Source organism: Lytechinus variegatus, chromosome 3, assembly GCF_018143015.1.
Source record: "Lytechinus variegatus isolate NC3 chromosome 3, Lvar_3.0, whole genome shotgun sequence".
Taxonomy (NCBI): domain Eukaryota; kingdom Metazoa; phylum Echinodermata; class Echinoidea; order Temnopleuroida; family Toxopneustidae; genus Lytechinus; species Lytechinus variegatus.
The window spans coordinates 51,781,314-51,791,264 of NC_054742.1; positions in this window are offsets into that span (position 1 = coordinate 51,781,314).

A 9,951-nucleotide genomic window follows, 5' to 3' on the forward strand; every position below is an offset into this window, starting at 1 on the left:
ATCTAACAATTACACGAGCCAAGTACGTTTACAACAGGTTTATACCAAATTTAGTATGTCAATGGTAAATTTGCCTGCACCCATCTGATCTCACAAAAGAAGTATAGAACCACAATCCAAGGCAATTTGTCTTTGAATGTATTAGACTTTGGACTCAAAGTTCACAAGATTGATCAAACCAACAATTTCATAATATCAAGCATAAAAGTATTTTACTGCAGCCTATAGGTACATGTCGCTCTAAAAGGCATTTGACCAAGCCCCTTTTCGAGTGAAAACCAAACATTCTTGTAATAACATGAGTCACACATTAAGGAACATTACTTAGTCATGTTTATTTTGCAAACACATAAGGAGAGAGGCTGAAAACTTGTTTATAGTTTAAGACACCGTTCTCACTACCTAAAACTAGTTTATTGAAAACAAGTTTAGTGGAAACTAGTTAGAAAATGAGAACGGTTGAAGCAATCTTCCAAACCGGTTAATAAAACCACCTTGCCATGTAGTTTCCAAGAACGCTTTGCCTCGTTAAACTGGTTTTAGCGTAGGTGAGGACACAACCGTTCTTCAGGAAGCAATCTTCGCACATTGTGAGCATGCTACACTACAAGACAGGTGTATAATACCTACGCTGCGGTTTTCGAATTTCACGTGAAACGTGTCACCCCACTGAGAGCATTTCCATAGCAACAAAATCGATTCACATGAAGTGATTTTGAAAACCACTTTCATGTGATCAATGGGAATGCTAGAAAAGCGATCTTCCAAACTCGTTTCCTGAACCAGGTTCCAGTAAACTAGTTTTAGAAAGTGTAATGAGAACGGTGTCTGAAAGAAACTGGCCATTGGGAATCACTTCCATTCTTTCTTTTTTATTCCTCCAGTAAAATACACATAAAACTGTAAAACTGTCTTATGCAAGGATATCGTATAAAACAACTCATGTGTGGAACCAATGTGGTTTTCATTCCTGTAAAGTATCCATGTGCACATTGCTGGCGCTGTTTAGTGTTGATATATTGAAAATTTGAATAATTAAACAAAAAGTCGTCAATTATGTCTGATGATACATGTACATGTATCTCACGTTTTCATGGCATTTAGACAAAATGAGACCGCTTTTACAATTATTTTGTGCTGTTACCATAGTACAGCAATCACTACTACTCTTTATACTCCACCCTAATTTTAAAGGGCTCAAATTTATCGCAAACAATGCACAATAAAGTATGTCTTTTGTGGAGTGGTGCATGAAGGCTGGCATCATACCCCTGTACATGCATACATTATACCACTATAAATAGGAGTGAACAATGCTTCTACAGAAGTGAGAAATATACTTTTTATTCACACTACCGGTTTTTCTTTTGAACACCAATAAGTTATGCCATGTAGCTTTCATGTATAAGACTGATCAACATGGACCCAAACTTCTACTCTGCATACGGAGTTTTCCTGTATTCTTCCAGCAATACGGTTTGAAACATGAACATAATAAACTAAAACTTTTATGGCGTCTTGGTCCCCTTTAAGCCAGGTAAAAGACCGATTCTGGGTATCCCTTACGCCCAACACCTGTTTATTAATCAGTCCTTCTCTGTATGTAGAATGATTGAGTCAGATCTGATCAGTAACGCCCATCTCTCACACACCTCCTCCCTCGCCTGAAACAATTAACTATCTCAACCTTCTACCACTGACGACACCAACACCACGGTATGGTTGATATACATGTACGCCCGTGTGTACATGTATGTATGTATTGATGAGTTTGATAGGTATCTACTATCTATGTGTATATTGCTATTTACTTGGTTGGCTGTTGCATCTCCCTACACTTTAGATGTTAGGGGATTTTTCAAACCTCATCTGTAAATAAACTGTATGCAGACCTCCAAAGATTGGCACTTGCAAATTGTAAAATGATACGCTATCTTGTCACAATCCAATTTCAAGGGTGATGAATCTGATTTAATGGAAAAGATTTGTCCTTGAGCCTCCTTTCTCCCCAACACTTCGTCACAGAACTACATATGTTATTGTAAAGAATTCAGGTTTGAACATCAGGTTGATTATGGTTCAGGCATCATCTATTTGTTTGAATGTCAACAATTAATGATGTGAAAATTACAACTTTGGTGTGGCATAAAAAATGATGGGTAAATATGAAATTTAAATATGTATTGATGAGAAAAGTGATCACAAATGTAACCTTTTTTTAATCATCCTTTGAAATCACTTCAAAAGCAGTTTTCAGTCAGATCCTTCAGTACATTTACAAACCCTGACAGTCCCAAATCATCATTTCCTAGAGGATTATACCATATTCTTTTACCTGTCTGCCAACATTCATCTCTAAACTAAATATTAATAAAAACCACCAACCCTGAGGCCCCTGACATTACAATATTAAACAGGGTCACCAGAATAGATTGAAGGATATATTACGTCAACCAAAAAATCAATATTCCAGGCCATTGTTACCACATCTATGCTCTGATTCAAAACAGGAACAGATTTGATGAAAAGAACCCGCCTCTTTAACCTTGTTAATCACGGTATCAGAACTGGAAAACTGAAACCTTGAATCATAAAACGGACATTGTCATGCTGTTTTTTTAGTTCTCACCATTTAAAAAATGGCATACAAATAAAGAAGCTCTCAAACACATGTACCTGTATTACATGCAAGCAAGTGTTCCAAAAGTTTATTTTCATTTTACCATATACTGTAGTTTTAATAAACCTTAAATTAGACTTTTATCAGAATGACTAACAGAGTTGCTAAGAGGTACAATCATTCCTTTTCACATGTAACTTTTAATTATCTTCTTCTTTTTCAAACTGAAAACTCACAATAATCAAAAGAATAGAATATTCATTTGAAATATAAAATCATTAATATGGAAAGTAGTCAATGTAAAAAAAATGATACCTGTAACTCAATCCTCCCTGTCCTCCAAATTACTGATTGAATGCATTATTCATTATATTATGACTATGCAGTTGTGCTGGTAGTCTAGTTTATAGATTTCCTCAATAGCGAAGTCTCATATTTCAACTCATGAACTCTACATGTTGCCAGGGAGGTGCTCTAGATTGGAACCAATCCTTATCTATTAAAGAAACGAAAAGCTCAATGATTATCCTTTCCAATCAAGATATGATATCAGTAATAAACTTGGATTAAAAGTGAATGACAGGAGTTGTCTATGAAAGTACAGTAGTACTTGATGCATATCATTATCCACGTAGTATCACTGCAATAACAGGACAGAGCTAACAAAAAAATCAAAAAGACAAATTACCGGTATAATGCTTTTTCAGATATTTACCAGGGAAAAATTACTCGGGGACTGGGGGCGATTTAGCCCCTGAAATGTTCAAAAGAGCCCTGGAAACTAAAAAATAAGCTCATTTGGCCCTTCGGGCCAGATGAGCTAAACAGGAGCCCTGAAAATCTCCATTCATCTTGACATTTTTAAGTTATCCAGTGTTGCAGATTTTGACAATAAGTTTTGAAAAGTAGACCCCCAAAATAATTCTAAAAAATATGTATTCTCCAAGTTAGTATATGCAAGGAGTTGATCCAACACATCAACAAAAGGTCAGCAAGTACATTGATTGCAGACTGTGCTAAGATCGATTCTTATAACGTTAATCCTGCATAGCTTGATAGATCACCATCTTAAACTGCATCTTTTCTCATAAAGTTCCTCTATCATATATACTCCAATTTCTAAGCTGTTCTTGCTCCCAAAATTGGTGCTTCTTTAAGCCTTTCCTAGTAAGAGGATCCACCCACCAGATGTAGAATACATCCTCTAGAGAATGATGAGTTTACCAGACACAATAAAATCATATGAACTTGACAACCTTAATACTAGGAGCTAAGTAGCTATACGTGTAAGTATCTTTTGACAAAATCTTCAAGAAGCACACATGTACAAGTAGCCACTGAATCATCATTACCATCATCATAATCTAAAAAGGGCCTTCCACTATTCAAGACAAGGAAAGGGTGGTATAACGATGCAAACATCCTGCGACTGTCATTCAAAATCAAAGTTTGCTTTTCAGAACTATCATGAAAATGCTGACCATGGGCATAGATGAGAGATGCGAACAATGGCATATCTAGAGGGTATAAAGAAAGGGTATGTGTCCTGGGCGGTGCAAAATATGTGGCACAAGAAATGGTGCAAAACAAGTGAATTATTAAGAGGTGTAAAAAGGGGGATTTAAAACTTATTTCAAAATGAGAAACTACCGACATCAAAAGATGACAGGGGAGTGTCAGTCATTACTATGCCCTAGCAGGTCTATGCATTAAGCTAACGAATGCATTAATTGCTTTTAAAGATATATCTTTTAAGCAAACCATGTGTATTGGTATATTGAGGTTACTGAATGTCAGGGTTACATGCAAGAGTATGTGATGTAATCAGATGATTACCTGATCAATAAAAAAAGATGCAGCTGGAAATTAATATTCCAAACCAGTGCACTGGTTGTACTTGTACAGTAGGCCTACAATTTTTTTAGAAATGTCCTATTCATAAGAAGCCATACTCTAATTTTAAGGTCATAGCCTCATTTCATATTTAAATTTCCTATGTCAACAGGCAATTAAAGCCAATCACCACTATCACCCACCAACACTCTGAAGAGGAGGGAAATCAAATTCAAGCAAAGTTTAACCAACACTTCCAGATTCTGGTGGTGGGGATAGGTATTAAACCTGCCAACATGAACTATTTTTGGACCAATTTTGATGAGAAAAAATTGAATCCTGCCTCACGAGTGAAAGCTTCCCCTAAATGGAGCTTCAGCTAGTGAGGTTTGCCAAGTAAACTGAGCTGCTCTGCACTTGACAAGCAATTGTTTCCGTAGCCATCTTGCGGCTCAGACAAAAATAGATCAACCTCTGGCAGAGGCTAAGTTAAGTTTGCCCTTGATGTTATGTCAGACTCATCTTTCTCACCGCTATTGATCACTTGTCCTGGGAGCATCGCTGGCTCTAACATGAGCTTAATTAAGATTGACATGAAAAGACACCGCATAGCTGGGCTCCCCTATTGAAGACTTGAGAGTACAGTAAAAATGCAAATTCACTATCAAATACATCATGCACTGTTTAACTTGAACTGTGCTTTAAAATGAAGATATCTATACTGGAAATACAAAAAAAATACATTCAATTAACAAGAAAATGGCAATTATAGTTTCACACTGTTGATTAGATCCATCAAGATTGGATCCCTTTATCTTCCTCCCTTTTCTTTCGTTTTGTTATCCTTTTTTCTTTTTTATTTATTCATCCTCTTAAATTACAATTCAATAATAAATTAATCAAATCTTAAATAAAGGTAAACCAAGTACAGTGCTCAGAAAGACTTAATGACATGTTGACATATATGATGATGTGAATGAAACATTGATTTTTCACACATATCTATCCATGCACCCCTGAGCCTCATCTCAGTCGGAACGATGACATTAAGAACCCAAATACGAAGGATGACTATGAGAAAAATAATGAGCTGTGGATAAAAGATTATGACGGAAATACATGTGTGCTTTGGAGGAGAACCCCCTACTGAACAGATTGGCATGATAGCCTGATGCATATTGCCTGGAAAAGATACTACATGTACTACATCAGAGTTAGAGATTATGTATCCAAATAGAGGGCTGATATTTGATCAGAGATAAATTACATGTATTACTTTTACAATTAATTTTTCTTAGATTCATGTATATTATGAGAGAGCAATCAGTTTTTCATTGAAACATTTTGTCTCTGACACGTATGTTGAAGACAATAAGTGTGGTACAGCTTCAAATTTCCCATGTTTTTAATAAGGCTGAGACTCAACCTTTCACTTATGCCTAGCTTCACTTGTTGTTTCTGTGTCACTAGACATGCTTGGATTTATTTACATGTAGCTCTTGTAGGATACATTATGTTGGCGAATGCAGTGCTGAAGAGGGTCGTTTTCCCTTGATAACTCTTCAGACCAGCATCCATTCACTTATCCCATTTTACAAAAACTTGGAGAAATATAGGCTTTTTACACAGGATTTTCTTAACCCCGGACTATCGCTAACCCCGTACTATCCTTAACCCCGTACTATTTATTTTCCTTTTCACACATGCCAAATTGTTTTTGCTAACCCCGGATAAGGAATGCTTGCTTTTTACACACGAAACTCGCTAACCCCGGACTATTGGTAGCTCATGAATATTCACGAGCACACTGAGGGGTCATTCGGGTCATATCCAAAATCGCTGACTTCTGGCGCGCGCTTTTTTTTTCATCGCCGTGATCGCTGTTCATGAATATTCATTATACTTACCTCTGATTGGACAACAGGGCCGGCTCTGTTGCGGGGCATGAATGGGAGCGCTTAGCCCACTTTCGTTTTACACATGTGATCTTAACCCCGTACTATTGCTCTTAGCACCGCAATTGGTGGGATAACCCTGCTTTTTTGCAGGGCCAAATAATCCCGTACTATAGGTGGGGTTAGCCCACTTTGCAAAAACGCTGTGTAAAACGAAAGTGGGCTAAGCTTAACCCCGTACTATAGGTGGGGCTAAATTGCCATTTAGCCCCACCAATAGTACGGGGTTAAGGAAATTTTAGCCTGTCTAAAAAGGGTAATAGAGTCTTTACCCAATGTCTTCCAGATTAATCAATTCAACAACGTGTTATGACTTGTACGGTACATGTAAGATAAGCAGAGGAGTTCCTCTTTTGCATTTTTTGTAATATTCAATAATAATTTAATATTCAAATTAACTTCTAAATTTGAATCCACTATATGCACTGCATATTCAACACAACCTCGTGACTCCCTGCATGAACTTATGTTTGAAGCAACATCCATCAGCAAACCCTTGAATCCATTGTGAATTGTGAAAGTTCAGTATAACTGCACTTCTTAAGACTTCAGTTCACCAACACTATCGATTTGATCATCTGAAGCAACATATGATTAGCTTTCTGTTAATTAACTTTATCAAGTCCTGGTGAAATACTCAGTGGCAACATTATTTTAATCTTATGATTTAAAGACTACAAATCTATTTTGTTGATTTTTGCTCTTAATACGCAACAATATATTTTCAATTAAATTCACAAAATTGCTGATCTGTTTAAATAGACATCCTATACATGTATCTCACAGAATTTAATCAAGTAAAATTAATTTGAATTTGATTCTGTAAATAATTCTAATAAATGCTAAATGTGTGTGATCCCATTGTGATCACAACTGTTTTCCACAGAAAGTGTAAGCGGGCTTTCCTAATTGCATTAATTCAACCAAAACATTAGTTTACTGTTATTATTACAATCTATCAAACTGGGTAATTAATATCAACATTATCAATTTAATTATTGCATTATTTTGAAGTTATTCCTAAAGAATGAAAATATAATTATCATGTAGAGTAATACATTACTTATCAATATGGCAACAATTGTCAAAGATGACTGATTGTCAATCAAACAAACAAAAGTAGGAGGAGAACATTAAGTATACATAAGTTAGCCATCTACTCATAAAATTGGCAGCAATATGATATTAATTGATGTAAGCTTTTATACAGTTTCCATGAATATGGGATCAAGTTTCTGCAGATATTGGAGCCTAAAAATGCATTGGTAATACGTTTAAATTGGTTTAATCATATTCAGGACTGCAAATTAAAACTTCACTCCTATTCACTTTGGACTATAGCCAGTGATAACTAACATTTCTGGGGATTTATTCAACAATTTCTGACATTTGTGAGTGGAGCCAACATAGTTCAGCAAAACAACCAATGTGCAGAGACTGAAGCTTTTGGTCTATCTGGACTAGGATAGAAGAAACATGAATTACATGTAAATCATTCAACATCGAGAGGGTATCACATGTCATATTAATTGTTGAAGAACTCAACAATCTAGTTTCACAGTGATTTGTGATCATGAATGTTTTTCTCCCTTTTTTAGAACAAAATCTAAGTTTTTACAAATAGGGCTTACACCTTTGAATTACAGAACACAAGTTGCAAATTTGTGTTTGACTTTATACTATGAACTGCAAGTGCAGCTTCACAATTCATAACAATTTTCATTTTTTTACCAATCGGATTCATTAATTAGCTCAAGTTATTAAGCATACGGTATATAGATCTACAGGAATTAATACAGTTGAATAAACTACTAATCATGTCGTCAAGTTTTCTTTGTTTATTTCCCTCTAAAAGCATTTTATTATCATGTATCTGACCTAAAGAGAGAATTGGATTGGCAGCCGCTTCAACACAGACGGTTTGTATCCAGACAGACGTTGCTCTACAAGTCTATCCATGACCGAGTCGCTATACCCAGACCTGAGTACATTACTCAACCAAGGAAGGCCCTAAAGGGTCACCATAGACTCTCCCTCTCCAACATCAGATGCAACACCGACACCTACCGTCATTCATTCTTCCCGAAAACCATCCGGGCTTGGAACCTTCTTCCTCCTGATGTCATTTGTTCCAAGACCCCTGAGACATTCAAAAATAAACTGTGGGATACTATAGTGAAAGGAATAATTACTCTAGTCCCTCCAGCCAACTGCAAAGTGGTGGGACTCAACTCCAAAATGTACTAAAAATATTGAGCTCTCTCGATCGCTAACGTTCTTATTGGTCATCAATATCCACTTGAGGATCAGGACCAGGAACTTCACAGATTCAGATTCAGAGTTTAGTACTGTAGTTGAAGTAGTGTTACCAAATGAACTCCTGTATCATGCAATTCTGAAAATGACTAATTAGACCTCTAAATCATTTCAATCTCAAATGTTATGATTTCACAACTTCATCATCACATATCCAGACTCATAATACATCAATGATCCAGTTTAATAACTCAAATAAGATTAATACACAAATCACTTCATCAAATTATATTTAATGAACACTCCGATTATGTCACACTCTCAAACACAACAACAATCTGTACATCAACCATGGTCGCACTGGTAGCAATCCGACCCGTTGGGGCAGGGGGCGTATCGCGGCACCTTACCTTGCAGTATAATTCCTTCGTCGTCATTTCGACTCTGGCTTCTTCCTTTTGCTCTCCTTGCTACGTAAAATAGTAAATATCCTGGAATTTTAGAATAAGTCCATCATTGTCCCTGTATACTTCCAAGGTGTAATGAGTGTACACTTATAATAGACCAGTCTAATATACGAAACCAAGTTTGATGATCACTTCTTGCAGGTGAGTCCTCCCTATCTCATTCCCATTTCTCTCGAAGCCATCGACAAGACCGGTAAAGCTAGTCTCGTTTAACGCACTGTTATTATTCGATTTTTATATGTTGTTTACAGCAGAGTTTTGTTGCTGGAAAATAATCAATCTTTATCTTCCCTACAATTTCTTTGTGATGATATCCCTTATCAGTCAATAGATTTTTCACATTTACTTACAAAGGTATTTAATTTCCCCGAATTTCGAGAATACAAAATATAAAACGAGTTGGGAAAGGAATAGGTTTGATTGGATTACACCTGTCATCGAACCTGCGTTCAATGAGCTCATTGGTGTTCCGTCTATGCATTCAACGTCACACCACCAGACCAAATGAATTGAATTGGTGGCGTCATTTCAATTGGTCTCTTTGTCACTGATATCACGGATCTACTAGAGACTTTTCATTATTCGTTCCGATGCTGCGCATTTCATATTTTAGTTCAAGATCAAGTTTAATTTATTATTTAAAAAAAACACAGACATGCAAATCAATAATCAGATGATCAAAACATACATGTATCTATATACAGGATTTTTTTTTATTAACCGCGGATTAGAAACAAAACTTTGATTGGGCCCTACATGAAATGCCAAATAAGCAAAGATATAAACGACGTATAATTTTTGGTACTCTAAACACTAAGCA